Source organism: Rhinoraja longicauda, chromosome 1 (assembly GCF_053455715.1).
Source record: "Rhinoraja longicauda isolate Sanriku21f chromosome 1, sRhiLon1.1, whole genome shotgun sequence".
Lineage (NCBI taxonomy): Eukaryota > Metazoa > Chordata > Chondrichthyes > Rajiformes > Arhynchobatidae > Rhinoraja > Rhinoraja longicauda.
Genome location: NC_135953.1, coordinates 4,837,050 through 4,849,552, shown reverse-complemented (window position 1 = coordinate 4,849,552; position 12,503 = coordinate 4,837,050). Strand labels below are relative to the sequence as shown.

The 12,503-nt window shown below is 43.5% G+C and overlaps 1 protein-coding gene across 2 annotated transcripts in view; it reads right to left on the bottom strand.

The window, feature by feature from the left end:
• sema4f (sema domain, immunoglobulin domain (Ig), transmembrane domain (TM) and short cytoplasmic domain, (semaphorin) 4F) overlaps positions 1 to 12,503 on the bottom strand; it is a 136,524-nt gene that overhangs the window by 57,414 nt on the left and 66,607 nt on the right. The gene's annotated exons all lie outside the window — the stretch shown is intronic.

Below are 12,503 nucleotides of genomic sequence, written 5' to 3'. Positions count from 1 at the left end.
CAAAACAAGAAAAGAAAATGGATGCCAGTCAACAATTTGTAAATCAAATCAAAGAACAGGTAAAGTTGTGCATGTTTCTCATCCTGAGTCTTGATGCAAGTTTCATCGGATCATAAGTGACAGAAACATAGAAAATTAGGTGCAGGAGTAGGCCATTCGGCCCTTCGAGCCAGCACCGACATTCAATATGACCATGGCTAATCATCTACAATCAGTACCCCGTTCCTGCATTCTCCGCACATGTCTTGATTCCTTTAGCCCCAAGAGCTAAATCTAACTCTCTCTTGAAAACATCCAGTGAATTGACTTCCACTGCCTTCTGTGGCAGAGAATTCACAGATTCACAAATCTCTGGGTGAAGAAATATTTCCTCATCTCAGTCCTAAATGGCCTACCCCTTATTCTTAAACTGTGACCCCTGGTTCTGGACTCCCCCAACGTCGGGAACATTTTTCCTGCATCTAGCCTGTCCAATTCTGTAAGAATTTTATATGTTTCTAAAAGATCCCCTCTCATCCTTCTAAATTCCAGTGAATACAAGTCCAGTCAACCCATTCTTTCATCATTTGTCAGTCCCACCATTCCGGGAATTAACCTGGTGAACCTACACTGCACTGCCTCAATAGCAATAATGTCCTTCCTCAAATTAGGAGACCAAAATTGCACACAATACTCCAGGCGCGGTCTCACCAGGGCCCTGTACAACTGCCGTAGGACCTCATATTTATCCACATTATACTGCATCCACATTATATCTGCTATGCAACTACCCACGAATCCAACCTATCCAAGTCACCCTGCAGCCTCATAGCATCCTCATCGCAGCTCACACTGCCACCCAGCTTTGTGTTATCAGCAAACTTGGAGATGTCACATTTAATTCCCTCGTCTAAATCGTAAATATATATTGTAAATAACTGGGGTCCCAGCACCGAGTCTTGCGGCACCCCTCAAGTCACTACCTGCCATTCTGAAAAGGACCTGTAAATTCCCACTCTTTGCTTCCTGTCTGCCAACCAGTTCTCTATCCATGTCAATACCCTACCCCAATACCATGTGCTCTAATTTTGCACACTAATCTCTTATGTGGGACCTTGTCAAAGGCTTTTTGAAAGTCCAGATACACCACATCCACTGGCTCTCCCTTATCCATTCTACTTGTTACATCCTCAAAAAATTCCAGACAAGCATGATTTCCCCTTCATAAATCAATACTGACTTTAACCGATCCTGTCACTGCTTTCCAAATGTGCTGCTATTTTTAATAATCGACTCAAGCATCTTCCCCACTACCGATGTAAGGCTAAAGGAATCAAGGATATGGGAGAAAAGCAGGAACGGGGTACTGATTTTAGATGATCAGTCATGATCATATTGAACGGTGGTGCTGGCTCGATGGACCGAATGGCCTACTCCTGCAATTTTTTTTCTATGTTTCTATGTTTCTATGAACTGGAGAAAGAAGAAAGATGCAAAAAGCTGGAATAATTCAACAGGTCAGACAGCATCTCTGGAGAAAAGGAATAGGTGACGTTTCAGGTCTCGAGTCTCCAGGGATGCAGTCTGACCCGCTGTCTATCTTTGGTTTAAAGCCAGCATCTGGAGTTTCTTCCTACACGAGAGAAAGTAGATTGTGTGCAGATGTTTGAGGGTAAATCCATCTGGCATGTGGGTGTCTTTTAAGAACCAGTGAATGAGAGATCAGGATAGCATGCTCCTGTGAAGAAGGCAGCAGCTGTATGCGGGGAAATCTACATCTGAGATGTGGAGTCTTTTAAGAGCCAGTTAACAACAGTTGGAATCAGCACATTCCTACCAGGATGACAAATAACGATGGCAATTTTTGAGAGCCTGGATTTGGTACGTTTAATCAATTTGGTAAGTTTAATAATAATAATAATAAACATTTATTTTATATAGTGCTTTTCCAAGTGCTCAAAGACGCTTTACAAAAACAGTCATGACATAAAAACAAACAGACGAACTGTCCTGACGGAGAAGCGGCGAACAAATAGCGCCAGCGTCCTCTCACGTCAGGGTCCGGCAGTAGACAATAAAGAACACAAGACACACAATTACAATTTTTAACACAAACAGCCATCACAGTGATTGCTCCAGGCACACCCTCACTGTGATGGAAGGCAAAGAAAAGTCTTATTTCCTCCTCATTCTTCTCCCGTGGTGCCACGAGGCGATCGAGGCTCCCGACTTTTGAAGCCCCCACCGGGCAATGGAAAGGCCCAGGGCCGAGCCGAGCAGGCCGATGAAGGTCCTGAGCCCCCACCGGGCGATGGAAAGTGCAGCGGCCAGGCCACGCAGGGCGATGAAGGGCCTGCGAGCGGGTCGATCAAACCTCGCGCTCCGGGGCGGTCGAAGCTGCTACGGCTGGAGCTCCCGAAAGCCGGTCGCCAGCCAGGGACCTGCGAACTCCAGATGTTGCAGTCTGCAGGGCCCACGGCCGAAGCCTCCGAGATGGTAAGTCCAGGCCCTGCGACCGGAGTCTTCAAGGTCGATCCCAGCTCGAGGCCGCCGACTCCACGGAGTTAGGCCGTAGCACGAACGGAGATACGACACGATAACGGTCGCATCTCAGTTGAGGAGGAGATTGGGAAAAAAGGTTTCCCCCACCCCCCCCCCCCCCACATATACAGAGTGAAAAATAGATCAAAACGTACATTTAAACGATGACAATAGACAAAAACAAAAAAAAGACAGAGAGACTGCCGGTGAGCCGCAGCTGCAGAACGCAGCCCAGAATCAATTAGAAACAGGACATTTGGTAAGTTTGGTAAGTTTAATCAATTAGAAACGGGAAGCGTAGATAAAGTTTAGGAAGCTGAAATCAGACAACTTACATGGATAGGGCAGGTTTGAAGGGATAGGGACTAAATACTGGCAGGTGGGACGAGTGTAGCTCGGATATGTTGGGCAGTGTGGGCAAGTTGGGCCGAAGCCAGAGGTGGTGAATCTATGGAATACATTGCCACAGAAGGCTGTGGAGGCCGTCAATGGATATTTTTAGACAATAGATAATAGGTGCAGGAGTAGGCCATTCAGCCCTACGAGCCAGCACCGCCATTCAATGCGATCATGGCTGATCACTCTCAATCAGGCAGAGATGGATACATTCTTGATTAGTACAGGTGTCAGGGTTAAGGGGAGAAAGCAGGAGAATAGGGTTGAGAGGAAAAGGTAGATTGGTCATAGAGTCAGAGTCAGAGAGTGATACAGGCCCTTCAGCCCAATTTGCCCATACCGGCCAACATGTCCCAGCTACACTAGTCCCACCTTGGTTAATATCCCTCCAAACCCGTCCCATCCGTGGTGTTCAACTCTTTCTTAAATGTTGGGATAGTCCCTGCCTCAACTAACTCCTCTGGCAGCTTGTTCCATAGACCCGCCACCCTTCGTGTGAAAAAGTTACCCCTCAGATTCCTATTAGATCTTTTCCCCTCACCTTAAACCTATGTCCTCTGGTCCTTGATTCACCTACTATGGGCAAGAGATTCTGTGCATCTACCCGATCTATTCCTCTCATGATGGAATGGTGGAGCAGACTTGATGGGTCGAATGACCTAATTCTGTTCCTATCACTTATGAACTACTCCATTTCCATTTCGCAGAAAAGGCTAGTGATCAACTGCTTCCCGTCCACACAGGTGTCACGCATCATTGCTTCATTGCTCTTGATTCTGTAACTATGTTCCTTTCCTAATCTTGTTCATGAAGCAACAGGAAGTTTAACAATCAACTTAGTGCAACATGCAACTTCAGTAGGTTGCCATTGTCTGCCAACACCTTTTTAAAAAGTTTAGTTTAGTTTAGTTTTTTGTCACGTGCACCGAGGTACAGTGAAAAGCTTTTGTCGTGTGCTATCGAGTCAGCGGAAAGACAATACATGATTACAATCGATCCATTTACAGTGTATAGGTACATGTTAAGGGAATAACGTTTAATGCAAGGAAAAGCCAGCAAAGTCCAATCAAGGATAATCTGAAAGTCACCATTGAGATAGATAGTAGCTCAGCACTGCTCTCTGGTTGTGGTAGGTTGATTCAGTTGCCTGATAATAACTGGGAAGAAACTGTCCCTGAATCTGGAGGTGTGCGTTTTCACACTTCTATACCTTCTGCCTGGTGGGAGAGGGGAGAAGAGGGAGTGGCCAGGGTGCGACGTCCTTGATTATACTGCTGGCCTAAGATCATAAGGTCATGTGAAAAGTGATAGAATCAGAATTAGACCATTCAGCCCGTTAACACTACTCCGCCATTCAATCATGGCTGGTCTAACTCTCCCTCCTAACCCCAATCTCCTGCCTTCTCCCCATAACCTCTGACAATCGTAAGCACTAAGAATTTATCTATCTCTGCTTTAAAAATATCATTTCACTTGGCTTCCACAGCCTTCTGTGGCAAAGAATTCCACAGATTCATCACCCACTGACCACTGACATAAATTCCTCCTCATCTCCTTCCTGAAAGAATGTCATTTAATTCTGAGGCTCTAATCCTGGACTCTCCCACTAGTGGAAACGCCCTCTCCACATCCACTCTATCCAGGCCACAAATCGCTGCAATTTCTTGCGGTCTTACAAACTTCACTTTAGTTGTTATAACTTTATTTTTTAATTTTTGAAAAGCATATGTACAAATAGAAATAAAAGACACATTTGTTACAGAGTTCTTACATAGCTTCAATTTTTAAATTTTTAAAGAGAGAAAATAAAAAAAATAAAGAAGAAAGGGAAACCCCCCCCCCCCCAAAAAACTATAAACTATTGGGAAGAGAGAATAAGAGGATTAAAAAAAAGATATAACTATAAAAATTAAAGGGAGTAGATCCAGGAGACAATAACCACAGTTATACATCCAACCCCTAACTCAAGTTTCAACTTTTAATTAAAAAAAATTATTTTAGTCCTGTGCCAAACCCATTTACTTTTCTAAAAATTCAATAAATGGAGACCATATTTTAAAAAATAACTCAGGTTTGTCAATTAAGGCAAATCTTATTTTTTCCAAATGCAGGGTCTCTGTCATTTCCGTAGTCCACATTTTAATTGTGGGGGTTATTGTTTTTTCCAAAATTTAAGTATTAATTTTTTCGCAGTTATTAGACTGTAATCAAGAAAATGTACCTGACTTGTTGTAAAGTTTGTAGTATGTTCTGATAATCCTAATATAATTAATTTTGGATCCATATCCAATTGCTTGTTAATAACTTTAGAAACTATTTTAAAAATCTCCAACCAGAAGTTTTGCATATTTATACAAGTTACGAAAATGAGTTAAATTAGCTTCTTGAAATTGACATTTATCACAAATAGGAGAGATACTAGGAAAAATCCTATTTAATTTCGTCTTCGAATAATGTAATCTATGTATTATTTTAAATTGTATTAAGGAATGTCTAGTATTTAATGAACATTGGTGTATATGTTGTAAACTTTCATCCCATATATCTTGCATTATGAGTTGATTCAATTCGTCCTCCCATGCTCGTCTATAAGATTCTGATGACGGAATGTCAGTGTCTAGGAGAGTATTATAAATAAAGGATATTAATTTATTTGAATTATAATGTCGATTCAGGCATACATCAAGTGTTTCTGGACCTCTAAACTTATATTCTTGCATGTGTAATTTTACATAATCTCTAAGTTGTAAATATCTAAAATAATTATTAAAATGTAATCCGTACTTCTGCTGTAAATCCTGAAAAGAAAGAAAAGTTCCCTGAAAGAATGTCATTTAATTCTGAGGCTCTAATCCTGGACTCTCCCACTAGTGGAAACGCCCTCTCCACATCCATTCTATCCAGGCCACAAATCGCTGCAATTTCTTGCGGTCTTACAAACTTCACTTTAGTTGTTATAACTTTAACTTTGAGGTTTTTACAAATAAAACCTCAACACAAACTCTGAGAAGAAAATCCTGCATAATCACTCAAGTGAACCGCTATGAGGCTTACAAATCTTTCGATCCTTATAGAAACATAGAAAATAGGTGCAGGCCATTTGGCCCGGCAAGCCAGCACTGCCATTCATTGTGATCATGGCTGATCGTCCACAATCAGTAACCCGTGCCTGCCTTCTCCCCATATCCCTTGATTCCGCTAGCCCCCAGAGCTCAATCTAACTCTCTTTCAAATTCATCCAGTGAATTGGCCTCCACTGCCTTCTGTGGCAGAGAATTACACAAATTCACAACTCTCTGGGTGAAAAAGTTCCTTCTCACGTCAGTTTTAAATGGCCTCCCCTTTATTCTTAGACAGTGGCCCATGCCCCATTATCTATCTATTTATTAATTTATTTATTACATTTTGCCACTGTAGCATACAACAAAATTCAGGCACACTGCCTGAGCGGGCTCAAATGTACAAAATAAAAATAACAATAAAATAACAGTAAAAAAGTGAGAAAAATAAAAATGATTCATACACTCACATGCACATACTGTGACACATACAGATTCACACATGCATACACATTATGCCTACGTATGCACCCTGATCAGAAGATATTGCACTCAGAAGGTTATTGTCAGAATATAAGATATTCCACAGAACAGTATTATTATAAACATAAATATTATAAATGAATAGATCAGTATTCACGGGGCGGCACGGTGGCTCAGCGGTAGAGTTGCTGCCTTACAGCGAATGCCAACATACCATTCGCAGCAGGCAGTGAAGAAAGCGAATGGTATGTTGGCATTCATAGCGAGGGGATTTGAGTATAGGAGCAGGGAGGTTCTGCTGCAGTTGTACAGGGCCTTGGTGAGACCACACCTGGAGTATTGCGTACAGTTTTAGTCTCCTAATCTGAGGAAAGACATTCTTGCCATAGAGGGAGTACAGAGAAAGTTCACCAGATTGATTCCTGGGATGGCAGGACTTTCATATGAAGAAAGACTGGATAGACTCGGCTTGTACTCGCTGGAATTTAGAAGATTGAGGGGCGATCATATAGAAACTTACATAATTCTTAAGGGGTTGGACAGGATAGATGCAGGAAGATTGTTCCCGATGTTGGGGAAGTCCAGAACAAGGGGTCACAGTTTAAGGATAAGGGAGAAGTCTTTTAGGACCGAGATGAGAACGTTTTTTTTCACACAGAGAGTGGTGAATCTGTGGAATTCTCTGCCACAGAAGGTAGTTGAGGCCAGTTCATTGGCTATATTTAAGAGGGAGTTAGATGTGGCCCTTGTGGCTAAAGGGATCAGGGGGTATGGAGAGAAGGCAGGTACGGGATACTGAGTTGGATGATCAGCCATGATCATATTGAATGGCGATGCAGGCTCGAAGGGCCGAATGGCCTACTCCTGCACCTATTTTCTATGTTTCTATGTCTATGTTTCTATAACAACGGTATAACAGATGAACCGGACCACAAAGTACAACATGGTGGCAGCAGTTTGTGTGATTTAGCCCTAGAAAAGTAAAGGAAAAAAAACAAAAACAAAAAAGTAGACAAAACAAAGAAAGCCCTAGAAAAAAATGAATGCTTTCCAGCTCAGTAAAGGATGCTAGGAATGCATCTCGACAGGGCCACTATACATGTAAGTACCTGATAAGAAGTCAGCGCCGAGCTACCGATGGGACACTGCAAGCAGCTGAGGGTGGTGAGTGAGTGATATCTCTCCAAACCTGTGCTATCCACGTACCTGTCTGTTTCTTAAACGTTGGTATAGTCCCTGCCTCAACTACCTCCTCTGGCAGCTTATTCCAAACACACACCACCCTTTGTGTGAAAATGTTACCCCTCACTTTCCTATTAAATCTTTTCCCCTTCCCCTCAAACCTATGTCCTCTGGTCCTTGATTTCCCCAACTCTGGGCAAGAGACACTGTGCATCTACCCGATCTATTCCTCTCATGATTTTGGTCTGCAGTTTATGCCAACTGCACCTTGTGGGTGGTTGCAGCAGTAGTGGATTAGGATGTTTCTACACATTTTCAGGCATTGCTCATAACTGATAGGGGCAGAATTATCCCATTCGGCCCATCAAGTCCTCTCCGTCATTCAATCATGGCTAATCTATCTTTCCCTCCTGTCTTCTCCCCATAACCTCTGACACCCGTACTAGTGAAGAATCTATCTTTTTCTGCCTTAAAAATAACCATTGACTTGGCCTCCACAGTATTCTGTGGCAATGAATTCCACAGATTCACCATCCTTCTCATCTCCTTCCTAGATGAAAGTCCTTTAATTCTGAGGCTATGATCTCTGGTCCTAGACTCTCCCACGAGGAGAAACATCCTCTCCACATCCACTCCATCCAGGCCTTTCACTATTCGGTAAGTTTCAATGAGATCCCCCCTCATTCTTCTAAACTCTAGCGAGTACAGGCCCTGTGCCATCACACGCTCATAATATGTTAACCCAGTCATTCCTGGGATCATTCTCGTAAACCTCCTCAGGATGCTCTCCAGAGCCACTGTTCTGAAGCAGTGTGACCACGTCAGAAGGTATGCCTGACCCTCGTCTCTTGGAAAGTAAGAGTGGCAGGAAGATGCTTTCGTGCCAAGGAATTGACGGTCAAAAGCTAGCTTCCACAAAAGATGTTCAGCCTCCTGAGAGATACTTTTAGTTTTCAGTTTCAGTTTATTGTCACATGCTCCGAGGTGCAGTGAAAAGCTATCGTTGCGTGCTAACCAGTCAGCGGAAAGATAATACATGATTACAATCAAGCCATTTACAGTGTACAGATACATGTTAAGGCAATAACATTGAGTGCAAAATAAAGTCAGTAAAGTCCGATCAAAGATAGTCCAAGGGTCACCAATGAGGTAGATAGTGGTTCGGGACTGCTCTCTAGTTGTGGTAGGCTGATTATTGTCACGTGTATAGTCACCGGTACAGTGAAAAGCTTTTGTTGCGTGCTAACCAGTCAGCGGAAAGACAATACATGATTTCAATCGAGCCACCCGCAGTGTACAGTTACATGATCAAGGAAATTTCAATTCAGCGCAGGAAGAGGCCCTTTGACCCACAACGTCCTGACCAAAGATGTTGCCAAGTACAATTGATCTCATCTGCTTTCACCTGATCTATATTCCTCCATTCCCTGAATACTGATGTGGCTATCGAAAAGCCTCTTAAATGTCACTTTTGTATCTGCCTCCACCACCATCCCTGGTAGTTCATTCCCAACCATCCACTCTTCTCAGTGTAAAAAACTTCCCTCACACATCTCCTTTAAACTTTCCCCCTCTTAACTTAAAGCTACGCCCTCTAGTCTTTGACATCCCCATCTTGAGAAATAGGTTCTGACTGTCTACCCTTTCTCTCTATGCCTCTTGTCATTTTATATACCCCAATTAAGTCTCTCTTCAATAGACAATAGACAATAGACAATAGGTGCAGGAGTAGGCCATTCAGCCCTTCGAGCCAGCACCGCCATTCAATGCGATCATGGCTGATCACTCTCAATCTGTACCCCGTTCCTGCCTTCTCCCCATACCCCCTCACTCCGCTATCCTTAAGAGCTCTATCCAGCTCTCTCTTGAAAGCATCCAACGAACTGGCCTCCACTGCCTTCTGAGGCAGAGAATTCCACACCTTCACCACTCTCTGACTGAAAAAGTTCTTCCTCATCTCCGTTCTAAATGGCCTACCCCTTATTCTTAAACTGTGGCCCCTTGTTCTGGACTCCCCCAACATTGGGAACATGTTTCCTGCCTCTAATGTGTCCAATCCCCTAATTATCTTATATGTTTCAATAAGATCCCCCCTCATCCTTCTAAATTCCAGTATATACAAGCCCAATCGCTCCAACCTTTCAACATACGACAGTCCCGCCATTCCGGGAATTAACCTAGTGAACCTACGCTGCACGCCCTCCATAGCAAGAATATCCTTCCTCAAATTTGGAGACCAAAACTGTACACAGTACTCCAGGTGCGGTCTCACCAGGGCCCGGTACAACTGTAGAAGGACCTCTTTGCTCCTATACTCAACTCCTCTTGTTACGAAGGCCAACATTCCATTGGCTTTCTTCACTGCCTGCTGTACCTGCATGCTTCCTTTCATTGACTGATGCACTAGGACACCCAGATCTCGTTGAACTCCCCCTCCTCCTAACTTGACACCATTCAGATAATAATCTGCCTTTCTATTCTTACTTCCAAAGTGAATAACCTCACACTTATCTACATTAAACTGCATCTGCCATGTATCTGCCCACTCACACAACCTGTCCAAGTCACCCTGCAGCCTTTTAATCCCTTCGTCTAAGTCATTAATGTATATCGTAAATAGCTGGGGTCCCAGCACCGAACCTTGCGGTACCCCACTGGTCACTGCCTGCCATTCCGAAAGGGACCCATTTATCCCCACTCTTTGCTTTCTGTCTGTCAACCAATTTTCTATCCATGTCAGTACCCTACCCCCAATACCATGTGCCCTAATTTTGCCCACTAATCTCCTATGTGGGACCTTGTCGGAGGCTTTCTGAAAGTCGAGGTACACCACATCCACTGACTCTCCCCTGTCAATTTTCCTAGTTACATCCTCAAAAAATTCCAGTAGATTTGTCAAGCATGATTTCCCCTTCGTAAATCCATGCTGACTCGGAATGATCCTGTTACTGCTATCCAAATGCTCAGCAATTTCGTCTTTTATAATTGACTCCAGCATCTTCCCCACCACTGATGTCAGACTAACTGGTCTATAATTACCCGTTTTCTCTCTCCCTCCTTTCTTAAAAAGTGGGATAACATTTGCTATCCTCCAATCCACAGGAACTGATCCTGAATCTATAGAACATTGAAAAATGATCTCGAATGCTTCCACTATTTCTAGATCCACCTCCTTAAGTACCCTGGGATGCAGACCATCAGGCCCTGGGGATTCATCAGCATTCAGTCCCATCAGTCTACCCAAAACCATTTCCTGCCTAATGTGGATTTCCTTTAGTTCCTCCATCACCCTAGGTTCTCCGGCCCCTAGAACATTTGGGAGATTGTGTGTATCTTCCTCAGTGAAGACAGATCCAAAGTAACGGTTTAACTCGTCTGCCATTTCTTTGTTCCCCATAATAAATTCCCCAGCTTCTGTCTTCAAGGGACCCACATTTGCCTTGACTATTTTTTTCCTCTTCACGTACCTAAAAAAACTTTTGCTATCCTCCTTTATATTATTGGCTAGTTAGCCTCATACCTCATCTTTTCACCCCGTATTGCCTTTTTAGTTAACTTTTGTTGCTCTTTAAAAGAGTCCCAATCCTCTGTCTTCCCACTCTTTTTTGCTATGTTATATTTCCTCTCCTTAATTTTTATGCTGTCCCTGACTTCCCTTGTCAGCCACAGGTGTCTCTTACTCCCCTTAGAGTCTTTCCACCTCTTTGGAATAAATTGATCCTGCAACCTCTGCATTATTCCCAGGAATACCTGCCATTGCTGTTCTACCGTCTTCCCTGCTAGGGCCTCCTTCCAGTCAATTTTGGCCAGCTCCTGCCTCATGCCTCTGTAATCCCCTTTGCTATACTGTAATACCGACACTTCCGATTTTCCCTTCTGCCTTTCCATTTGCAGAGTAAAACTTATCATGTTGTGATCACTGCCTCCTAATGGCTCTTTTACCTCTAGTCCCTTTGTCAGATCAGGATCATTACACAACACTAAATCCAGAATTGCCTTCTCCCTGGTAGGCTCCAGTACAAGCTGTTCTAAGAATCCATCTCGAAGGCACTCTACAAACTCTCTTTCCTGGGGTCCATTTCCAACCTGATTTTCCCAGTCTACCTGCATGTTGAAATCTCCCATAACCACCGTAGCATTACATTTTTGACACGCCAATTTTATCTCCTGATTCAACTTGCACCCTATGTCGAGGCTACTGTTTGGGGGCCTATAGATAACTCCCATTAGGGTCTTTTTACCCTTACAATTTCTCATTTCTATCCATACTGATTCAACATCTCCTGATTCTATGTCACCCCTTGCAAGGGAATGAATATCATTCCTTACCATCAGAGCGACCCCACCCCCTCTGCCCACCTGTCTGTCTTTTCTATACGTTGTGTACCCCTGAATATTCAGTTCCCAGCCCTGGTCCTCTTGTAGCCATGTCTCAGTGATCCCTACAACATCATACTTGCCCATGACTAACTGAGCCTCAAGCTCATCCACTTTATTTTTTATACTACGCGCATTTAAGTACAACACTTTAACTTCTGTATTTACCTCCCCTCTCACATCGGTCACAATTGGCCCTGCCCTTAATTTCTTTTCCCCTCTAGAACTTCTGTTCCCATTCTTCCGAGAGACTTTAGCAATATCTCCTGTATTCCCTTTTACCTCATCTTCATATTCACAATTTGTTAACCCCTCCCCCCCACTACTTAGTTTAAAGCCACAGGTGTCACACTAGCAAACCTGCCTGCCAGAATGTTTGTCCCCCTGCTGTTAAGATGTAACCCGTCCCTTTTGTACAAGTCACCCCTAGCCCAGAAGAGATCCCAGTGGTCCAGAAATCTAAATCCCTGCTCTCTGCACCAGCCC